General features: G+C 35.9%; 1 pseudogene; it reads right to left on the reverse strand.

Annotated features, from left to right (window-relative positions):
- Positions 1 to 454: 454 nt before the first annotated feature.
- Positions 455 to 22,202, reverse strand: LOC128850208 (tyrosine-protein kinase Fer-like; annotated as a pseudogene).
- Positions 22,203 to 22,245: the final 43 nt, after the last annotated feature.

Genomic DNA, 22,245 nt, shown 5'->3' on the forward strand with positions numbered 1-22,245 from the left:
GTTTTACTTATATATTATGATATGGCAGAAGTGATTCAATTAATTTGTTCTTCAGAATATAAACAATACTTACAATAATACTATAATATTTTCTAAATAGATTTTAAACTTATTCTTGTTGGAAGAATATGCTTAAAGATAAATCTACTTCTTTACCGATAGCATGTAGAACAATTCATTTTTGATAAAAAACTAAGAGAAATGCCATTCAGCTCTCATTAGAACTGTGCTAAGTATGAAATGGTCTGATTTTGCAAGTTCAGTGGCTCAGAGTTTAGCTACAAATGTTTGAAAAAGCAAACTGGAAATCATCAGTATTATAAATGAAAATGTTATTTTATAATTTCCTCTGGAAAGGGAATGATCATCATGTTTCTGTCTCATATTTCAGCCATATGTTTGATAATAGCAGGGTTATATACTGTGATATTTTGAGGTAATTTTAAAATTTATTTTATTTTTCAAAAAAATAATTTCTATTCCCTTTGATATACATGGAGTTAAGCAGCTCCATAACAGAGTCAAGCTGGAGAAGAAACAACAAAAAGGAAATAAGGCTTGATCATCTTCAATATTGCAGAGAAAGCAGTCAAAACAATTAATGTTATAATATGCAGAATTCCAGCTTCTCTCCCTCGATCATCTGAGATATCAATGGATTTCCTTGAAACACACTGCAAACATATCTGAACTTCTGTATTGGCTATGTAAGTGTTTTAAAATTTCAAGAAGGACTTAAGACGCATAGAGCACCATGATTCATTGACACTAGAATTAATTGCCATTATTATACAACACTATATATTTACCTGCTAACAGTTCAAGTGAATAAAATTACAATACTGAAAATAAATATATTCCTTACCTGTGTATAGTTTTTAGATTCAAGATATGCCATACCAGAAGCAGCATCTAATGAAAATTTCACTAACTGTTTGTTTTTTAGCTCATCCTTCTGTTTTCTTAAAAAGGACAAGAAATCTCCTCCTAGATAAACAGATAGATGGACAATGAGACAAGCGAGAGAAATATCAGTTTTGTACCTATTATTAGGGATGCAAGACTGACCAAAATGCAGCTATCAGCTATTCTCAACCCAGCAGTCTGAAGTTAGTTTAAGAAAAAGGAAGGACTGCACTATCACCAGGTATAGTTTCCCTAAGCTCCCTTAAATATTAAGTGCTTAAAATGAAAGCTGCACGAAGCATGACAGAAATTAAGCAAAACCTGTGGTTTTGTTATATCAAAAATCTTCACTAATATATATTAAATAGACATTTGAATGAAAAGTATTGACAAAAACACCTGATAATTTGTGCTAAATGTAGTTCTCTACTTGCAGAATGGTCACTAGAAGTGTCTATCAAAATTGTGAATAAAATAATTAGTTTCTACTTGCAGGTTTAGATACACTGAAGTAATTGATTTGTAGTGGTGTTTTTCAAACTCTACATTGAAGCCTTTGGAAAGGTTACAAAGTGTTTTACTTCTTGGGCAATATTAACTGCCTATTTCATACTGATAATTAAAGGCAAACAATTATCACTGGGACTTCAGAGCCTTCTGCCTTGGAGGAACTAAGTTGTTACCACATCTTGTCTGAGGAGGGGAAGGTGTCAGCATAAAGGATTTGCAAAAGGGAATCTGCATTTGCAAGAGAGTTTCAGAAAAAAAAGTGATTTAGGACAAAGATAACATGGGAGACATTATATAAACACTGCAATACTCACAATAATTGCTCACAATAATTACTTGCAAGTTTATAGCCAGTCATTGCTCCAGTCTTCGTTTCTTTTCACTTTGCACTAAACTGACTACAGCAATTCTCTCTCACAAGTAATACTCTATGATACAATCTGAGAGGTTACTGACCCAGTCTGGTAACTGACAACAAACAGGTATAGCTAGAGACCATAGATGACCACTTCATTGAAATAGGTGTAATTTCTTTCACATGTAAACAGAATTATTCTCATTACAGCACATAGTTTAAAATAATTTTAAGTAAGCCCTCCTCCACATGCACACAAGCAATATTACGTTCAGAGCTGACTAAAATTATTGTTTATATACTGAGCACTCACTGCCCAGTACGTAGAAATCATCTTTTAATAAGTATGATAACGTATCTATATGAATGTGAAATCCCTCCAGTGTTGACAAATTGTGGCATTGCTTGTATGGGAACAGTAAATCAAGGCAGCTTACAAAAAACACGGTAAGATCATCCTAAAAAACAGCTAATCAGAATCAGTATTGAAAATCATATTGCATAAGTACATTAATCATATGATGAAGGATGTCTGAATTATGGTCCCATGAGACAGGGACACCTCAGGACCCTGTCAGAACCAGGTTCCAGGCTGTCAGAACCAGGCTCCAGACCATCAGAACAATAAATGTCTTGCAAGCCTTCACTTGCAAGGACTTTTAATTGAAAAATTGTATATAAACTTATACATTCTAATATGCTTAAGCAAGCAGATGAAGAACCTAATTTTCATCAGTTCTTTTTTGAACAAGATGGAAAATTTCTCATTTGCTTATATTACAGTGTCAAATTGGCAGAGTATGAGTCTGTAACTTCTCAAAACAAAAATACCATTAGAAGGTGATTTAGGCATGCTAATTTATCTTCAGTTCTTGAGATGGACTGCATGAATTTCCAGGTTTTTTAGCAAAAATAGCACAGCATACCTCAGTTGTACACAGAATATTTTTTGTTTATAATCAAAACATAGCTTAGCAATTCACGTCTCAGAAACACAATAGGAGAAAAAGTCACCAAGGACATTGGTCTCTTTTTTACTGGTATTTGTTCCTGAAAAAATGTCATGAAAATGTCTTTTAGATACTCTGTCCAACCTTGATTTGAAAACACTGTTAGTTACAGATGAAATAAGAAAGCTATTTCCATCACATACTGTACAAAATATATTATGTCATTTCAGGTTACATCTGATTGTTCTCATCACTGTAACAGAAATATAAGCTTAACTGTTAGTCCTTTAACAAAATGACTCTTAGTAGCAAATCTGACTTTTACAGTCTATTGTGGCCAATGTTTCATCTATTTATCTTCACAAGAAACAATCCACGGGAATATCTTCAAAATTAAGTTAAGAGGATTTCACTACAAGCCCTTCAGTACAGAATTCTAACTGCACGATACCTTTATATGCTTCTTAAAACAAGTTTTACTATAAAAGCAGTAATTCACTATTTGCAGCATACAGTGTCAAAGCATAATCTCAGATTTCATAGCTGTTAATAAAAAAGAAATAAACAGACCGATTAAACTATGAAACAACTGCAACAAAACTAGGTGATTTCATAAAAGAAAGTAGTGCTTTCTCTTACATGTGGAATTTCCATTCTATTCTAAATTGCTACCTGTTATTCCAGTTAACAGCACACAACACTACTTGAAAATGAAACCTGCTCCAACAGCTATAACTGCTACAGAAATAATTAGACTATTATAGCATCACTACAAGCCGAAATCAATTAGCAGTTTGGGATTGGTTTACGAACGTATAAATAACAGGATGGGAGTGTCCGCCTAATACAAAAGAATTATTCTATGAAGTAGATAAAGTGTAGCACACAAGCAGGAAGCTTCATGAGAGCAGCCTGCTATAACTGGATTATTCCAAAACCAGCCTTCCATATATTTCACTGAGAATGTGAAATATTTATCTTTATATACAGAAATTTTAAGAGAGCAAAAATATCGTGTCAGCATTTCTTCATCATGCCCATACTTTATAGCATAAAGTTTGTGCTATACTTTATGTGATATTTTTTGGCAATATAACAGTTCATTCAAGATAATAGTTCATTTAGACACTCCAACTAGCAGAAAAACTCAGATAATCTGGATATTATACATTATATCAACGAATAAAATATACCTACCTCAGTCCTTGGTTTCAAATGGGCTTGTTAGCTTCAGTGCAGCTAACAGCAGAAATATATGGAGTTGGCTGTGATTTGGTCTTGTACCCAAATATATCACTACAGAGCATTATACAGAAAATATGAATAATTCCATAAAACTCAGCTTTGATTTAATAGGATGTGTTAGCTGTATCTCAGCACCAGCTATACTGAATCTGTAGGCATTTCCCTATTGATACCTTTTAGCCCTCCCTTCCAAGAAGGCCAAGAAAGGGCTTGCTAAGTCAGGCATAATACTGGGCTTTATTTGCAAATGCCTCTGACCTAATAAGCCCACTGGAGCTAAAAAGTACTGTAGTGTACAGAAAGCAGCAATGGAGTCATCTCAATTTCAGAAGAGCTGGTGTGGACAAGCCAAGCTGAACCAAAGAGAACTGTAGATATCATGGAATGAACAGGGTGCAGAGATAGCCCAAGAGCCTGAGTTAGGAATGGTTTATCACATCCTGTTATGGGCATTATAGAAATAGTCATGCTGTTTCTGAATGTGCCAGTGTAGCTGCAGTCATGCAGTTCTGCACCTGAGCTAATAAAACCTCTGAATTGTTTCTTCATCAATGCCATAGAGAATTAGTATCCCAAATGAGTCTGTCCAAATCTGAACAGCTACAAAGATTGATGTGATGACTTTGCTGAATTCCACCTTAAAAACTAGTTACGTATGTCTAAGTATAAACTGAACATACATAGCTGAAACCTGAATCCAATGATAAATTCAATCTTATTTTGCCCTTTTTATATACAAACATAGCTGTAACTGTTTGCAGTTGCAAGTATTCAGTAAATCTACTCCAATATATGCAAGCATGAGCATAAAAGAACCAAGAGACACAAAGTTAGTGTCCAAATAATGGGGGGGGGGGGGGGGTAGGTGGGAACTATGCATTTATTATCAAATAGAAATTTTATGGTTGTATAAGGAATGCATGCTAGCATTCCAGAGTAACATTTGTAATGCACCCCCTGAAATGTCCACAGGAGGGAGGAGGAAAGGGGAGGAGAGGGGAGGGGAGGGGAAAATCCCACTGATAGAAGAAATTAAATAAGGCCTGTGGTCATAGAATGGATTTGAAGAAGAGAAACAAATACTGCAAAACTATTCAGAACTATATGTGGTAGAGATCTGGTATGAAAAAGAAATCCATTTATTAAAGGCTGTATCACAATATATATATTAGAGAAAGCTAAATACAGACTCGATAAACAAGTCAGATTCTTGAATTGTCTATTTTTGAATGCTTGACTTTGCAAAATGAAAGATATTTAAAAAATTTCTAGGGATATAATTTTAACTGTGCTAATGATAAGCACACTTAAATACACAGAAACTTGAAAGAGATAATAGGCTATTTGCTTGTGATTAAATAGTCCAACAGCTAAAAGGAGTCGTTCATGAAAAGCGTAACTGTAATCTTACCTCTACCACCTTAAAGATGTTTGCATCTGCTGTCATTAGACAAATTCTGCTAGAGAGAACCAATAGGGGCTTAACCAAACTGCATATTTTGACAGTCTGTGCAGATTTTCTTTGCTGAAGGAATGGAGGCACCTTTGAAGATTCTATAGGATATACTTTTGAAAGATTATATGACTAAATTAAAAATTCTCCACTCTAAAACATATGATTAGTGAACATGTGAAGTTCCTTCCTCTACTTTAAGTCTTTCTTTTAGGGCAATCTGAAATTCAAGAAAAATGAAATGAAGGTAAAGTAGGAGAAGAAAGAATTCTGTGTCTTGGAACTGCTTTTTGCATCTGAAAGTTTTCATTCGATTTTTATTAGATTTTCCCAAAACGTAGGAAAAGAAAAAAAAAATAGGAGTTTAGATGGTCTCTTGCAATTTGATTTTGATTGCATGTGAGATTGTGTGATATATTATGAGGAAGTGAAAACAGAATTAAATGATTCTCATGGATTCAGTGAATTAAACTCCCTTATTCTGAAAACAGAAATACCATAGTAAGGTTCATGATCAGTGAGAAAAGTTGGGAATAGAAGGTAAGAGTGAAAAAGGGTGAGACAGAAGGGTATTCTAATGTCTTCTTTTCCATAAAAAGATGCAGGGTTCATTCTGAAAGGAGAAAAGAAAGGGAATGATTTTTAGAACATTGACCAAGGATTTCTTGTTAGCAGGTAATGACTAAAGTCTACTGAGACATTTATCTGTGGCATACGTGTCACAAGAAATAAGAAACAGTTGGTAGAATATCCTCTTTTGTAGTCAAAGAAATAATTATTATGCCTTCTTACTCAGATAATGGTGCCAGTTACTTATCTGGAAAACAGGAGAATGTAGCTCTTTTAAAAATATTCCAGTTAATTTTTTTTCTGTATTAAAATGTACTGTTTGGTTTTATGTATTCCTTGATATAGTTTTTTTTTTAATATGTAAGAAATAAGTTTACCTTGTGATTGACAACAGACATATTTTATTAGACAATCATAAAATGTTTCTTTGTTAAAATATGTGTTATGAACTCTGAATTGTCAGAAGAAATTGTCTTTAATCAGTTTACTGGACTCTATGTCAACTTGATGCAAGGATACTGTGTAGTTTAATCTTTAAAAACCTTAAGTCTCCTATTCCTGTTTTCAGTACAGTGGATAAAACTTCCCAAGTCCAGGTCATCATCAGTGGTAACATCATGAAAACATGGTTAGAATAACAAGTTCTATCTTCTCAGGCCGCCTCCTTTCTCAGTCAACTTAAGGGACTGTCTTTTTCATTAAATGTTGTCTGAGAAGCTAGAAGAACTAGAGTGACCTCATGCTAACCAACTCTAGAAAAAGATGCCACAGTCTGGTTAAAAATGTTTCTTCCTTTTCCCCTGAGATTTCTGCAAGGTCCACAGGACATTACTGAGAAGTGACCTAGCCCCTAACAACCCAGTCAAGGGATATGAGATACGTTGTATTTTTCCACGTATGCATCTCCTTAAAGTAAAAAGAAGTTATAACACATATGCACAAATTAGATTAAGATACTTCCTTCATTTTTTGATAGGTGATGAACAGGGAAAAATATAACAAAGTCTTTATTGGAGTATTCTGTGATGGATTGACACTGCATGGATGCATGAAGTTAGTTCAACACGGCCAACAGCAAATTTAGAAGAAACTGAGATATAAGTAAATGATGGTTCTTTTTCATTAATATATATAATTTCTGATCAATCTTTTAATTTGGGCTAGATATCTGTAACATGCCCTGCTACCTTATTTATTATTTTCAGTCACTCATTGCTACATCAACTTTCTTGAATTTTCTTCATCCGTGTGATTCTTTCTTTAGAAAACATCATTTATTATGTTCTGTTAAAAAATACAAAAAATAAGGGGTCTAGCTATGAAGCTAGCTATTCTCCGATAACTTGTTCTACTTCTCTGCTATCTATTAGCAACATCTAGGCTGGGTTTTGTACTGGGACTGGCTGGGATGCAGTCAACTTTCCTTATAGTAGCCCATATAGCACTATGCTTTGCATTTGTGGTTAAAACAGCATTGATAATGCACAAATGTTTTGGAATATGTCTGAGCAGTGCTTGCATAGCATTGTGGTTGTCTCTCCATCTCCTTCCTCCAAAGGCCGGTAGGCTGGGGATGGACAGGAGCTTAGGAGGGCACATGGCTGGAACAGCTGACCTGAACTGATGAAAGGGATATTCCATACTATATGACATCATGCTCAGCAATAAAAGCTAAGAAAAAGGAGGAAAGGAGTCATTCATTAAGGCATTTGTATTCCAAAGCAACTGCTACATGTACTAAGGCTCCATTTCCCAGGTGATGTCTGGACATAGCCTGTTGATGGGAAATAGAGAATAGATCTCCTTAGTTTTTACTTTATTTCCTCATCCTCCTTTCTTTTCAGGCTCAACTACGCTCCTGACTCTTCTACCCCCTCCTCCACTGAGCGACTGAGGAGGGATGGGGTATAGGGGTTCTGGTCAGTTGATAATACTTTGTCTCTGATGCTCCTTCTGCCTCACAATTTTCCCCTGCTGTGGTGTGCAGTCCTTCATGAATTGCTCCAGTATGGGTCCTATCCATGGAGTACAGGAACAGACTGCTCCAGCGTGGGTCCTCCACAGGGTGCAGCTTCCTTCAGGGCATATCCACCTGCTCTGGTGTAGGGTTCTCCATGGGCTGCAGGGTGGGTATCAGTGCCAATGTAGTACTCCATGGGTTGCAGGGCGATAACCTGCTTCACCATGATTTTCTCCATGGGCTGCAGGGGAAATCTCAGCTCCAGCAGCAGGAGCATCTCCTCTCCCTCCTTCTTCACTGACTTTGGTGTCTGCGGGGTTGTTTCTATCACAGTTTTCCTCACTCCTCCCCCACACAGCTGCTTTACAGCATTTTTACCATTTCTAAAATATGTTATCACAGAAGAGTCACCAGCATCGCTGATTGGCTCAGCTTTGGGCAGTGGTGGGTCCATTTTGGAGCTAGTTGAAACTGGCTCTGTCCATCATGGGAGCAGCTCCTGATGGGAAGCCACTCCTGCATCCTCCCACTACCAAAACCTTGCCACATAAACCAAATACATTTTTTAATAAAAAAATGGATGGGCAGATGCATTTGCCATTGTCTCTATTGTTTTCACTGAGGACGTTTTCCAGATGCATATTCTCCATTTGTATTTGGGACAATGGAAAAAAGCAAACAAAAAAGATTTCCTCTGCAGAGACAGTTAATGACAGAATCATTAATAGAGTAGCACTTCTCTACATAAAGTGCTGCTTCTAGAAAAAATTTAACACCTGAACAAAGTAAGAATCTGAATTAAAATCTGAATCTCAAATGAAAAGCAGAATAAGCCACTACTGAAACACTGAAACCCACATTAGAGCAGTCTCAAAAAGACACAGTAAGCACACAGTACACATGTATCTGGGAAATAAGAACTGTAGAAAAAATGCAATTAAACAGAACAATAAAAAACTTAACACAGGGAATTCCACACTTTATGAAGCCATTTCTAATGTTTTCTCAGAGAAGAAACTGTCATTTATTAATCACAGACTTTCACTGCTGTACACTTATGAAAAGCAATTCTAACTTAAACCATGTGATGTTTTGTCATTGAAAAAATGTCAGTTAACCTGCTTAAACACCTTCAGCTGTAAAGACATATAAGACAAGGCACAGATAAAGAAGGCGCTGAGAAAGCCGAGTGGTGAGTGGAAGTCTAAAAGGCCATCAATATTTTATTCTTCAAAGGGTAGCATTAAATATCAAGTTAAAACACTAATAACAATAAATTTAGATAATCTCATCCAAACTTGTCATTAGAGAACAGAAAACCAGATATATTAGAGTCACTGCTTTTCTGAACTGATCTAAGTGGTTTGTCTTTGCTCTGCAAACTTCTTCAGAGTTAACATCCTTATATTTCTAGCTGATTTGACCAATCCCATGGTATGCTAGGCAAGTTTTAACTGTCCAAAGAACACAGAAATGTGTGATGGTTTTAGCACAGTGTAAAGGTTTTAGAGGGCAGGCAAGCGTGGAGTTATCCAGTAGACTTATAGTCCAGAAAAATACAAAAGAATTGAGAAACTTATTGCAAACTCAGAGTCAGGAGGCAGAAATTTTTTTTAATGGATTTGGACTGCAAACAGGGCATGAGAATCAGTGAAAGACTTCCACTAATTTCTTCTCTAATTGTATTAGTAGGTTTCAACAAGTTGCCCTAGACTTTGAAAATTCTGAACCAGAATGATAAAGATTTTAAAAGATCACAAAATAGTTTAGGGTGAAAAAGACCTTTAAGATCATCAGGTCCAACACTTAATCTAATACTGCCAAGTCCACCACTAAACTATGTCTCTAAGCACCACATCTGCACATCTTTTAAATACCTCCAGGAATGGTGACTCAATCACTTCCCTGGGCAGCCTGTTCCGATGCTTGACAACCCTTTCAGTGAGGTAATTTTTCTAATATCCAATCTAAACCTTCTCTGGCGCAACTTGTGGTCATTTCATTCTATCACTTGCTACTTGGGAGAAGAGACCAGCATCCACCTTGCTACAATTACCTTTCAGGTATTTGTAGAGAGTGATAAGTTCTCCCCTTAGCCTCCTTTTCTCCAGACTAAACAGCCCCAGTTCTCACTAGCTGCTCTTCATAAGACTTTTTCTCTAGCCCCTTCACCAGCTTCATTGCCCTTTTCTGGACACACTACAGCACCTCAATGTCTTTCTTGCACTGAGAGGCCCCACACTGAACACGGTATTTTAGGTGCGGCCTCACCAGCGCCAAGTACAGGGGGACAATCACTTCCCTACTCCTGCTGGCCACACCATTTCTGATACAAGCCAGGATGCTATTGACCTGGGCACATTGATGGCTCATGTTCAGCCAGCTGTCAACGAACACTGATGAGGTTTTATATTAATTAGCAGAAATGTCTAGAGAAGCTGATTACCACTGTATGTCTTAAAACATTTCTCAGGACGATGCTGTTAGTTTCCATTTTAATAAACTCAATCACATGTGTCAATATAATAATCTAAAATAATCTAATGGAATAAAGGCAGAAAAATCCAATAAGTCAATGATTCCATCAATGCATTTCTACTAAAGCTAGTTAGTACTCAGGGCTTATAAACAGTCTAAATATTTACTAAGTCTTTATGAATTAAATATTTTTTTAAAAAAGGTTGTAGTATAATTTTGAAGACAAATCTACCAATATATAAAATAAAGTGTTGCATATTAATCAGTACCAGAGGTTACCAAACCCATACATTTTTCAGCTTCTGAGAGAATCGGAGAGATTGAATTGCCTGTATCTGGTATCATCCCATCAATTTGAAATTCTCTCCAACTGTTGATGAATAATATGAACTGAAGATTAAAAAATAAATCAAGAGCATCTGATAAACTGAATAATTTTGCTGAACAAAGTATGTTCATAAAGAGAAAACCCATATGAATGATAATCCAAATTTGAGTTGCTAAAACTGAAACACTACCCAGTCATTAAGTTTCTTTAAATACAAGTATAGCATTAGCAATATTGTTAAAGGAGTATTATTTAATATCATTTCAGGAGGAAAACAAAGATATGGCAGAGAGACATTGTAGCAAATTCTGCTCTTGAATGGTTACAGAAAAACTCAAAACAGATTTGAATAGCTCACTCCATTCCTAAGCTGGTAGAAGCAAAGATCTCCAAAGATTTGCAACATGAATGACTTTTGAGATAACTTATAAGAATGCAAATAAAGGCAAATAATATATATATATATATATATATTTTACACTATGGAAACAATACATACGAACATATGCTGTGAGAAAAGAGAAAAAAATACCTGAAACAAGTTCCATAACAATATAAATAGGTTGTCGTTGTGTTCAAACTCCAATGAGTTTTACAATGTTAGGATGATCATACTGTTTGAGTATTCTGCAAAACATACAGCAAATTTATTATATTAGTAAACTTTATTGTATACATTGATTAAGTATCATAGGAAAATATCTTAAATCTTTAATATTATTTTAATGGAACACGCCATTACTGTTATCATTAAAAAAATCATGTAACAGATCAGTCATCATTGTGTTTGAATGCAGCACAACTCACTTATAAATCAAGATTGAATGTTATATTATTTTTATTATAATTCTACTGTTTGTCTACATGACAAAAGAACTGAAAAATAGCCTGACAGATCTGTAGTTCCTCAAGAACCCTTGTAATTAAATAACATTTCAGTGGTGGACCAATAGCAATTAGGTCAAAAAGCCTGCACAGCACTTCCCTATACTTTCCATCTGCACTGTTCAAATGCACACTCATTCCAATTTTGCTTTAAGAGATTAATCTGTACATTAAGTTTTAAAAGAATAGAAAGATAGCAGTTTCAACTTTGGGAATTAAACAAAAGCATTTACGTCTTCTTACATATTTACAATCTAAACCACCCTGCTGTAATTTACAAGTATGATGAAGAGCTAGGAAGAATTCTGGAAAGACATTACAACTTTTAAATGTTTCTTCTACTATTTGTTAATTTAAACCATGTCTTCTTTTTCTCTTTTTCATAAGAGAAAGAGTAAAATTCTAACGTATTTGCTACATCCATGCTTAGACAGAGCACATTTACTTTTATTTCATTATAAGACTGTTCTTCCAATGGCAGGCTGCTTAGCAAATGAAGCATGTCTGCAGTAGGTGAGTTAAGAGCCATTTAAAGACATTAAATAGTTATAGTGGCTGATATTAGAGATTTACATAAGATCATATAGTTTTCCGTATTGATATTACTGTTTTTTTAGTAAGAATGAAAATATATCAAGTTCCTTAGCAAGAAGAGAGAAAGATAATTTAAACAATATTAAAATTATCTCGCTATACCTCTCTACCATGGAGAAATTTATATATCCTGATGATATTTATATAGTTATATAATCAGTCTATATTTAGAATAATTAGAATATTGTGGTATAATTGCAATCTGAAAAATAAGTGTGCAATCGCATGCTGCCTGACACAGCAGAGAATCCCTCTTCTGAAGTGAATTCTTCCCAAGAAAAAAATAGTAAATGGGGGTCTATACTATAACCTCGCCAAATCTGATCAGCTCTATTAATCAAGCAGGTGAGAAAGCAGGATTTACGACTGTTATAATTCAACAGTTACAGTGCGACTATGCAGAGCAACAAGGGGAAGTGGAAAATTGTGCACCTGGGGAGGGACAATCCCATGCACAGTCACCCAACTGGAAAGCAGATCTGCAAAAAAGGAGGCACCAGTTGGTGGACAACAAGTTGAACGAGTCAGCAATGTGCCCTCATGGCAATGAAGGCAAAGCATATCCTGGGCTGTATTAGGCAAAGTATTGCTGGCAGATTGAAGGAGGTGATCCTTCCCCTCTACTCAGCACTGGTGAGGCTAAACCTGGAGTCCTGTGTCCAGTTCTGAGCTTCCCAGTACAAAAGAGATATGGACATGCCAGAGAGAGTCCAACAAAGGGTCATGAAGATTATTAAGGGACTGGAGCATGAGGAAAGGTTGAGAGACCTGGGTCTGTTTAGCCTGGAGAAGAGAAGGCTAAGGGGGGAATCTTATCAATGCTTATAAAGATCTAAGGGGCGGGTGTCAAGAGAATGGGGCCAGAATCTTTTCAGTGGTGCCCAGTGACAGGACAAGGGGCAATGGGCACAAACTGTGACACAGAAAGTTCCACCTGAACATAAGGAAAAACTTTTTTACTCTAAGGGTTACAGAACACTGGAAAGGGTTGTCCAAGGACATTGTGTAGTCTCCTTTCTTGGAGGTATTCAAAAGCTATCTGGACACAGTCCTGGGCAACCATCTCTAGGTAGCCCTGCTTAAGCAGGGGGCTTGGACAAGGTGAAACCCAGAGGATTCTTCCAACTGCAATCATTCTGTTATTCTGTGATATAATCACATTTAAAGTAAGTGTTTTTCAGTCTTTTTATCTGAATCCTTATGGAAAAATGCAGAAAAAGTTTTAAATTAAGGTACTTTCAATTAAAAAAATGTGTTTTATAGGCATAGTTTGCTTTGCTGAAGAGGTGATTTTGCCAATGCAGATGCTGCAGCATTCACACATTAAAAAATGCCTACTTTTAGTTACTGGGGCTACAGTTGTGGAACGTATTGAGGGAGAGAAAAAAAGGAAAAAAGTTTGAGAATAGCTTCTTTAAATTTTTATGAAGGTCAGATTTTATAAATTAATCTAGTAATAAAACCTGAAAAACACCATAGTGTAAATATGTTTTAATTAAATTTAGAAACTCTACCTGGCTTCTGACAGAAATTTGATTTTCAGTTCCTGAGGAAGATCTTCTTTACAAGTTTTTACAGCAACAGGAGTCTTATCCATTAATGTTCCTTTATATACCTCACCAAAATTACCCTGAAATCAGGAAAAAAAAATAATTCTAAGTAAACAAAGTCTTTGCCTTTTCATAAAAGAAAACTAAAGTAAGGAAAATAGAATAATCTCCATCAGATGCATTCCTTACATAAATTACTTAAATAAAGCAAAATGGGTTTTTTAGGACAGAAACTGAAGGAAGAAAGTGTCAGTCAACTCCCCCCCCTCCACACACACACACACACCATAGTCCCCTAAAACAAACCCAGAACCTGAAGATCTCATTCTTTTAGATAAGTTTTGTATTTCCCAAAGAACAAATCAACTCCATTTTAAATTTGTCAGGTAAATATTCAGATTAAACTCATTAATGTTTGCTACTATGTGGAGCTGTGTGTGAGTTTAATAAACAGCAAATATCTGCTAGAAATGGTTTCCTTTCTTTCCTCGTATTTCTTTATTCTAGAGGCCTAGACACTACTTCTGATATTTAAAATAGCATTAGATGCCCAAAGGCAAGTAGCTGAATGACTCCCAACATGCTTTTCCTCAGGCCTTCTGTCTAGAAGTACTTAATAGTGAAAATTGAAACTACCTTAAAGACTACTTAAGCATTAAAAATTGGGGTTTTCCCCTTAATTTAAAATATTTATTTGTAATTTTATATCTATTCCTTCTATTTAACCTTCATTTTGCAGAGTATTATAGAATTAATACAGAGTAAATAAATGGACCATTCAGAACTGAGGTGAAGCAAAATCTTCCACTTTAGTAAAGTTTGCATCATCTTCTACATCATACTTCCATGATTTTTCTATTAATCTTTTCCAGGCCACTCAAGATTTTATTATCCTTCAAATTTCTCATTTCCAGGGTAAATTATGACAGTTTATTTAACATTTTATCCTGGGAAACAGAATTTTTTGACAGAATTTAATTTCCTATTTCTTGAACAGTTTATCAATTCTTATAGTGTGTCTAAGGCAACTGTTGCTTTCATTTTACTTCTCATTTAAGCCTCTTTTTCAGGTTTTGGGAAATCTCTTTGAACATTGTGTCCAAAGTGGCACTTGCACTAAATTTGTTGGTAGTTGCAAAGCTGCTGAAAATGTAAGTGAGGTACGGGGCACTACTTGAGTTGGAGTGTTATAAAGCACAATTTGTGATAGAAACTATAACATATAAGAATGAATTTAACACATATATCATTGTGAGGTTACCTAACATTCATTAAGTCATACAAAACCAATGAGCATTTGTTTTAACAAGTGTTGATTAAATAATCTTATTATATCACATTTTTTATTTAGATAAAACATTCCTATTTTGCAACAATATTATTCTTTTGTAATATTGCACAAAGTAAAACAGCCACATAAAGCTTTATAGACATCTACGTATCTTAAAAGCCTTCCAAATAAGAAAAATATATGTGCTAGAGTTAGACATATTCAGCACTCAGACACATTACATCATTTCCCAGTGAAATTGATTTACATTTATTTAAAGCACGATGTTGTGTTTTGCATTAAAGTAAAAGAATTGGTATAAAATTGCATACCACAGTAATATAAAAGATAAGGCAAACAGGAAATGTACAGACTTCATGAGTGATATATACTTATTTAAATGTTATTTAGCTCATTTGATAACTTACTTTGCCCAGTTATTCTCCCAGTGTGACATCTTCATGACTAAGAGCCCATTTCTTGTCCTATGGAAAGGAAAGAAGAATTTTCAGTCTGTGTACTTTCTATAAAATAAATTTCAGATGGAAGAAAAGTACCTAAAGAAGGATTTTATTCAGATCACTTAATCAATAGCATGCTAAGAAGTTATAAATTCAAGAGTTTGCAAAACATGTTTTAGAAATCTTGCTATGCAATATGATATTGAAATATATTATGCAGCATATCTCTATCAGAAAATTTGGCCTACAACAACAGTATACACTTTTTACATGCAAGCTCTGGAAAGGGTAGCTATCACACAGCTTCATTTTAGAATACAATAAAACATATTGCTAGATAAAAAAAAAAAATCATCCTCAGTGTACTGAAAATAGAACCAATTTTCCGATTATGAATAAGACACATATTTGCATCTCTTAAACCTACTGTGGTAGTTTTATATATTACAGGAAACTACCTGAAAAGATAACATAACAAGCGCCGATTACAGTATCTTTTCAGTGTCGATGACCAATACCTCAAATATTCTGCAACAACCCACAGACACATCAAAACCAGTTATAAACTTCTTGCTACACAGACACATTTAATAAATATTTAATGAAAAAAATAGAGTAGGATATTTTAAGTCGTTATAACCTATAAAATGAAAAAACTGTCTAATATTGTACATTTTTAATAGTCGACAGACTATCAGCATCTCATCTACTAACTACCTGGAAGCACGATTACCACCTGTCATATTATTGGTAATGTCCTAATTATATTTCAAGCAATCTCTATTAGTTATTGTGGTGCTATTAAACAGTCTTGTACCAGCATGAATGAAAAGTATGAGAGACTTTTAGCAAATTGTAAGAGGAGATGGAAACATTTTAATTCAAGGAATAACCATTTCCCAAAGTGTTCATAGTTTTTTGGACTTTATTCTTCCATTTCCTTTCAGTGTGAAAAACAGTAGTGAGTGAATTATTGCCCCCATTTTACTTAACTGCTACAAAGATATAAATATATTAAAACAAATTTGGAATAGGAGAATCTGTGTTAAGGCATTATATTGGTAAAAGTTTTTAGCATAAGATACAATATTTTTCAAGTGCTTTTTTTTTTTTGCCTCACAGCATTAAATGCACTTAAGTTTATTCTGAACAAAGTCTGTTTCATTTTGATTTAGATAACTTTATTTCTACTAATATATTTATCAAACTTTTCCTCTTAGTTATTAAAGCTAACAGCTATTTTCAATATTGCTAAGGTCACTGCCTTTGGGATCCTGTAATTGGTACTTGCTTTCCAAGTGAACCCCAGCATGCGATAATCATTACATTAGACAACAACACATATGTGGCTTTTATCATAGGTCAAAATTTCACTCACTATTGTTAATAAATTTACAGTATAAAATGATCTCAAAACCCAAACATGAAGCATGTGCTGCCCCATTACGCTCTCCCTCAAGCAGAATTTGCCAGGTTGGATGAAACTGAAAAAAACACTGTGGGTGAATACAAATACCTGTAATGCATACAGCATGCAAATATATTTTCAGATACAGCAGGTAGGAAATATTCTACTCTATATACTTAAAATATTTCTGAGTAAGCATCAACTATGAAAATAAAATTATAAATAAATAAATTTACATGCATAAATTAGTAGTAATAAGTTCTGTATTTCAAAACATTTACAGAAATATCTTGGGATTTTTCAACATAGGATAAAAGAAGTAGAATAGCCTCATACTTCATTATTTTTTTTTTATTCCCCAAAACTACCTTTTCCTCCAACTTGGGCATTGATGGAAATATTTCCAACAGCTTTCATATTTTTATATAAAGGCTAAAGCTACATGCCATAGTAAGAGATATAGATCCTAAATTGTTAAGCTGAAATAATTAACTTCCTAACACTAAATATTTAGTACTATATCAGAGACGTACATCAGCATATTGTATGATAAAGTGTCTTCATTGTCCACCTGAAAACACAGAAAGGACATATTCACCAGGTTTCCAATGGCTCTCTCGCACCAAGAAGTCTCCTTGATGTTTTAACAGCTCCTGGGCTTCTGTTCTTGGAATTGCACCATGATACCAGTCTTGCCCTGCCAATGGTTTCTTGCTCTGCCAATGGTTTCTCAGTGGTTGATACTACATCAAAGAACTTGGAAAAAAATATTAAAGAAAAATGTTACTATAACAGTACATTTTGAGAATTTAGTTTTCCATGAAAAGTACGATAAACAACAATATTTTTCATTTCTGTAGCTACATTCTGTATTTCTATTAACAAACAAAATTAAGGCTATTCATTTACGCTAAAGGCACACTGATCACCTTTTTTTCTATTACTTAAAAAATATTGACCAAGCTATCACCCTTTCTCACACTTTCTGACATGCTATTAACAACAGTTCAAAATTAATCATGTCTTTATTCTGAGACAAATTTCTGCAATGTAAGAACATAAGAAAGAAAGAAACTGAGCTTTCAAAATTATTTCTATTGGCTAAATTATTGTCATAGGATTTAAAAACCCCATTCCAAATCAGTTAATAATTCTAAAAGCCATTTTCTTTCTAGCATTTACACCATAACAGAGAATAGGCACTTGGGCATATTGTGCTTATGAACTTGCATATAGTTTCTGAAGGCACAAAGAGTCTAAGATACTATTTTCATTGGTTATAAATGAAAGGTAATGAGTTTTAACCAATAACCTCACATATTAATTTTAAACAAGCTTATACTGTTTAAGAAAACACTTGGAAAAACATCTTTTTCGATGACTACTTCAGATTTATTTGTTATGCTAGTCTGAGAAGCCTTTGCTTAGGCTGTGTGTGATTCAGAATCATTAAGGCCAGAGCTCATATAAATTCTCACTGCTAGAGTGATAAATCTTTGAATAAAATAATAGACTCCATATTGCATCATGATTTGAACACATATCTAAACGTGTCCCAGAAAAGCCTGTTGAACTACATTTTAGATAACACACTGTAAACTGAATCCTCAATAAAGCCCTATCAAGCCCTATCAGGATCGATACTGAGGCCAATACTGTTTTAACTTCTTCATTAGTGACGTGTATGATGGGACAGAGTGTACCCTCAGCAAGTTTGTAAACAATGCAAAGCTGGGAGGAGTAGCTGATACACCAGATGGTTGTGATGCCATTCAGAAGGACCTTGAAAGGCTGGAGAAACAGACAGAGAAGAATCTCACACAGTTCAACAAGGGGAAGTGCACCTGAGGAGGAATAATCCCAGGCATCAGTACAGGCTGGGACTAACTGGCTGGAAAGCAGCTCTGGAAAGAAGGACTTTCCTCACAAAGAGAGGATGCTGGTGGACACCAAGCTGACTATGAGCCAGTAATTCATCCTTGCAGCAAAGAAGGCCAACAGCCTCCTGTCCTGAATTAGGAAGAGCATTACCAGCATGTCAAGGGAGGTGATCCTTCCTCTCTACCCAGCACTGCTGAGGCCACACATGGAGTCCTGTGTCCAGTTCTGGGCTTCCAAGTATGAGAGACATGGACATACTGGAGAGACTCTAGCGAAGTGCCACAAAGATGATTAAGGATTGGAGCATATTTCATATGATAGGTGGCTGAGAGCTGCAACAGTTTAGCCTAGATAACAGAAAGCTCAAGGAGGGACCTTATCACTGTGTATAAATACCCGATGGGAAGGAATGAAGAAGAGATCCTCTCAGCAGTGCCCACTGACAGGACAAGAGGCAATACCATTTGAACAAAAGAAAACACTTTTTTTATTGTGAGGGTGGTCATATACTGGCACAGGTTGCCAGAGAGGTTGTGGAAGCTCCATCTATGGAAATATTCAAAACTCAACTGGACATGGTCCTGAGAAACCTGCTCTAGATGACCTTTACTGAGCAGGGGGTTTGGACTAGATGATTTCAAGAGGTGCCTTCCAACCTCAATCATTCTGTAATTCTATATTAACATATGCCTTTAAGTCTGGGGGTTCCCAGTTATATCTCAAAAGGGCTAATTTAGTCCACAGTCCTGACGGAAAACTTGACAATATATTTAAAGGTCTGTCAGAGACTCATAGTCTCAGACATTGACATTGGGATCTAGAGCCCTGGGTGTCTTGAGTATTCCATCCAAAACCAACACCATAAAAGTAAAAATTCAGACCTGAAATTTATAAGATAAAGGCAATCATATTGGGAAAAAAAAAACCTGTCAGAAAGAACAACCCTCTGTACTAAGATCATAATTATTAAACATTAAAAAACTTAAAATATTTAAAATAAAGGAAATAATGCATGCGGTTATCCCATAAAAAGTAAGAGGTGGCTGTGACAGGTTGAAATCCCTCATTGGCAAAAACCAGACTAATTTTACCTGAAGGGAAAAAGTTGGTATTGAAGGCAATTCGTTCAGACTCTTCATTCAGTTCATGTATAACACAGTGTCAGAAGTACATGAAATGTATCCCTTTTTTTCTCTCCTCAGCTGATTAAACTTATATCTCTTGCTGTTATAAACAACTGACATATTTTGTCTGATAAAAGCCACCTGAAACTCTAACCTCACTGTATTTTCTGCAAAACTGTAGTTTTTCCTATATTACCTTTTACTTTCTTATTCAGAGAACCCATAAATCATTTAAGTACAAACACATAATTAACAATTAACCTCGTTTTTGCTAAACTCCTGTTTGCTTGAGGAAGTACAGGGATTCTCTGCTGCTTTCTTTAGGTGACATTAAAAATATTAGTTTTCTATAACTAAACATGAAATTAACTAAACTTCTCTTACCAGTTAATTATGGGAAAACATTTTTTGAATAATACGACGTGTAAACTAAGATATAGTTTCCCATTAAAATTTTCACTATATTTATAATAAAATGTATAATATGAAACCAGGCAGTTAACATAATGTTTTTATTTAGACTACATTCTATAAAAGAATCAGTACCAGTCCTTTTTCTACTCTGCTTCTAGATTCTATTTTGCATTGCTGTATTTAAAATGAAGAAACAAACAAACAAACAGTTTTATGTATGTTTTTTTTAATAATACACCTTTCAGAATCAAGTTGTATACTTTGTTGATGGATATTAAGTTTGAAGTACTTGTTTATACATTTAGCAATCAGCACAGTTATGTAACTGACAACAGGAAAAAGTTGAGCAACTAACCACATTAAGAGCTAAATACTAATTTATGAAGAAAATTTTATCTATATATGAGGTGTGTCACAAACCCCCCGAGACTAACCCTGTAGCTTGGGAACCAAGAGTGGAAGGGGAGAGAGAAAGAGATGGATACAGAACATGTTCTAACCTGTCACAGTGAGACAAGGCTCAACTCGATCGCTTCACACAGTACTAGTGGACATGTGTTCAAATATAGATGTTTTCTTACACTTGGTCAGAAAATGTCAGTGTGCAAAAGTGAACAGCAAGTTAACATCAAATTTCTTGTGAAACTGAAATCTCTGGTGGAAACTTTTCAATTATTCTGTCACAAGATTTCCACCTCTTACCAAAGATCAAGTTAGTGCTCAAAGGAGCCCATTTTTTTGGTAGAAGATGTAAAAGCAAAAATGATGGAGAACCTCAACAGCCTTTCAGAAAATTATCTGCAGAATTGCTTTGAACATTGGCAATATCGTATGCAGCTGTGTGTTGATGCAGAAGAGAACTATTTTGAAGGTGATCATAGTTGATTTTCTTAATTTCTTACATAAAAAGAGTTACAGGCACAGTCTTGGCGGGTTTTGGTTTTTGGTGTTTTTTTTTTTTTTTTGTTGGATCATGTATGCATGGTTAGCTTTCATAATACACAAGCAATCACTAAATCACAACACGCAAAATCAAACCAAAAAACTGATTGGCTCTTTCAGAGACATCCAGCAGCAGGACGGTGAATACTGCAGTGGGGTGACAGCTTGTGGCAGTGGGGCGCTTGCCAGAGCCAGGGGAAGCCCAAGAAAACCCAGGAGGGAGCAGGGCGGGCGGTTCCTGGCTCCCGACTATCGGAAGTGTCAGCTCCCGACTATCGGAAGTGTCAGCTCCCGCGTGGTGCCTGACGTAAGGGGCGGTCCCGGCAGCTACCGCGGGAGATTTAAACAGCCCCTAAGGGAGCGTGGCAAATAGGTGCGGGGCGTGTTAGTAAGTAAATAGGGCAGTTTGAACAGCAGTTCAAGCAGGCAGGGCGAGCAGGGATGGCAAAGAGAGGAGCTGGAGGTTGGCCAGAAGGGACCGAGGACCATGGTGGCCACCCGGCAGAAAATTAAGGCTGCTACAGGTACTGCACCAGCCAGGACTGATGCAGCCACTCAGACGGAGCCTCAATGGGTACATGCAGCTACCCAGACACCGGGCTGCAGGGAGTGCCCCCCTCTCACACCGACTCCAACCACCAGTGGTGGTTTCACTTCTGGAAGCTGTGCTCGGGTGGGGGAACTCCTCCGCTTGGTGTCAGAGCTAAGGGAGGAAGTAACCAGGCTAAGGACCATCAGGGAGTGTGAAAGGGAGATAGACCAATGGAACAACACCCTATGCTCCCTCTCACAAACTGAACAGGCAGACAGAGCTACCACGGTTGAGAACTTCCCATCCACTACCTGTTTGGCTGAGGAAAAGAATGATGGGGAATGGCAGTAAGTTCCTGCCCAGCGCAGCAGGCGCATTGTCTCCATTCCGACAACAAACTCCCGGGTTCCCTTGCAGAATAGATACGAA

This window comes from Cuculus canorus, chromosome W (assembly GCF_017976375.1).
Source record: "Cuculus canorus isolate bCucCan1 chromosome W, bCucCan1.pri, whole genome shotgun sequence".
In the NCBI taxonomy this organism is placed as follows: Eukaryota; Metazoa; Chordata; class Aves; order Cuculiformes; family Cuculidae; genus Cuculus; species Cuculus canorus.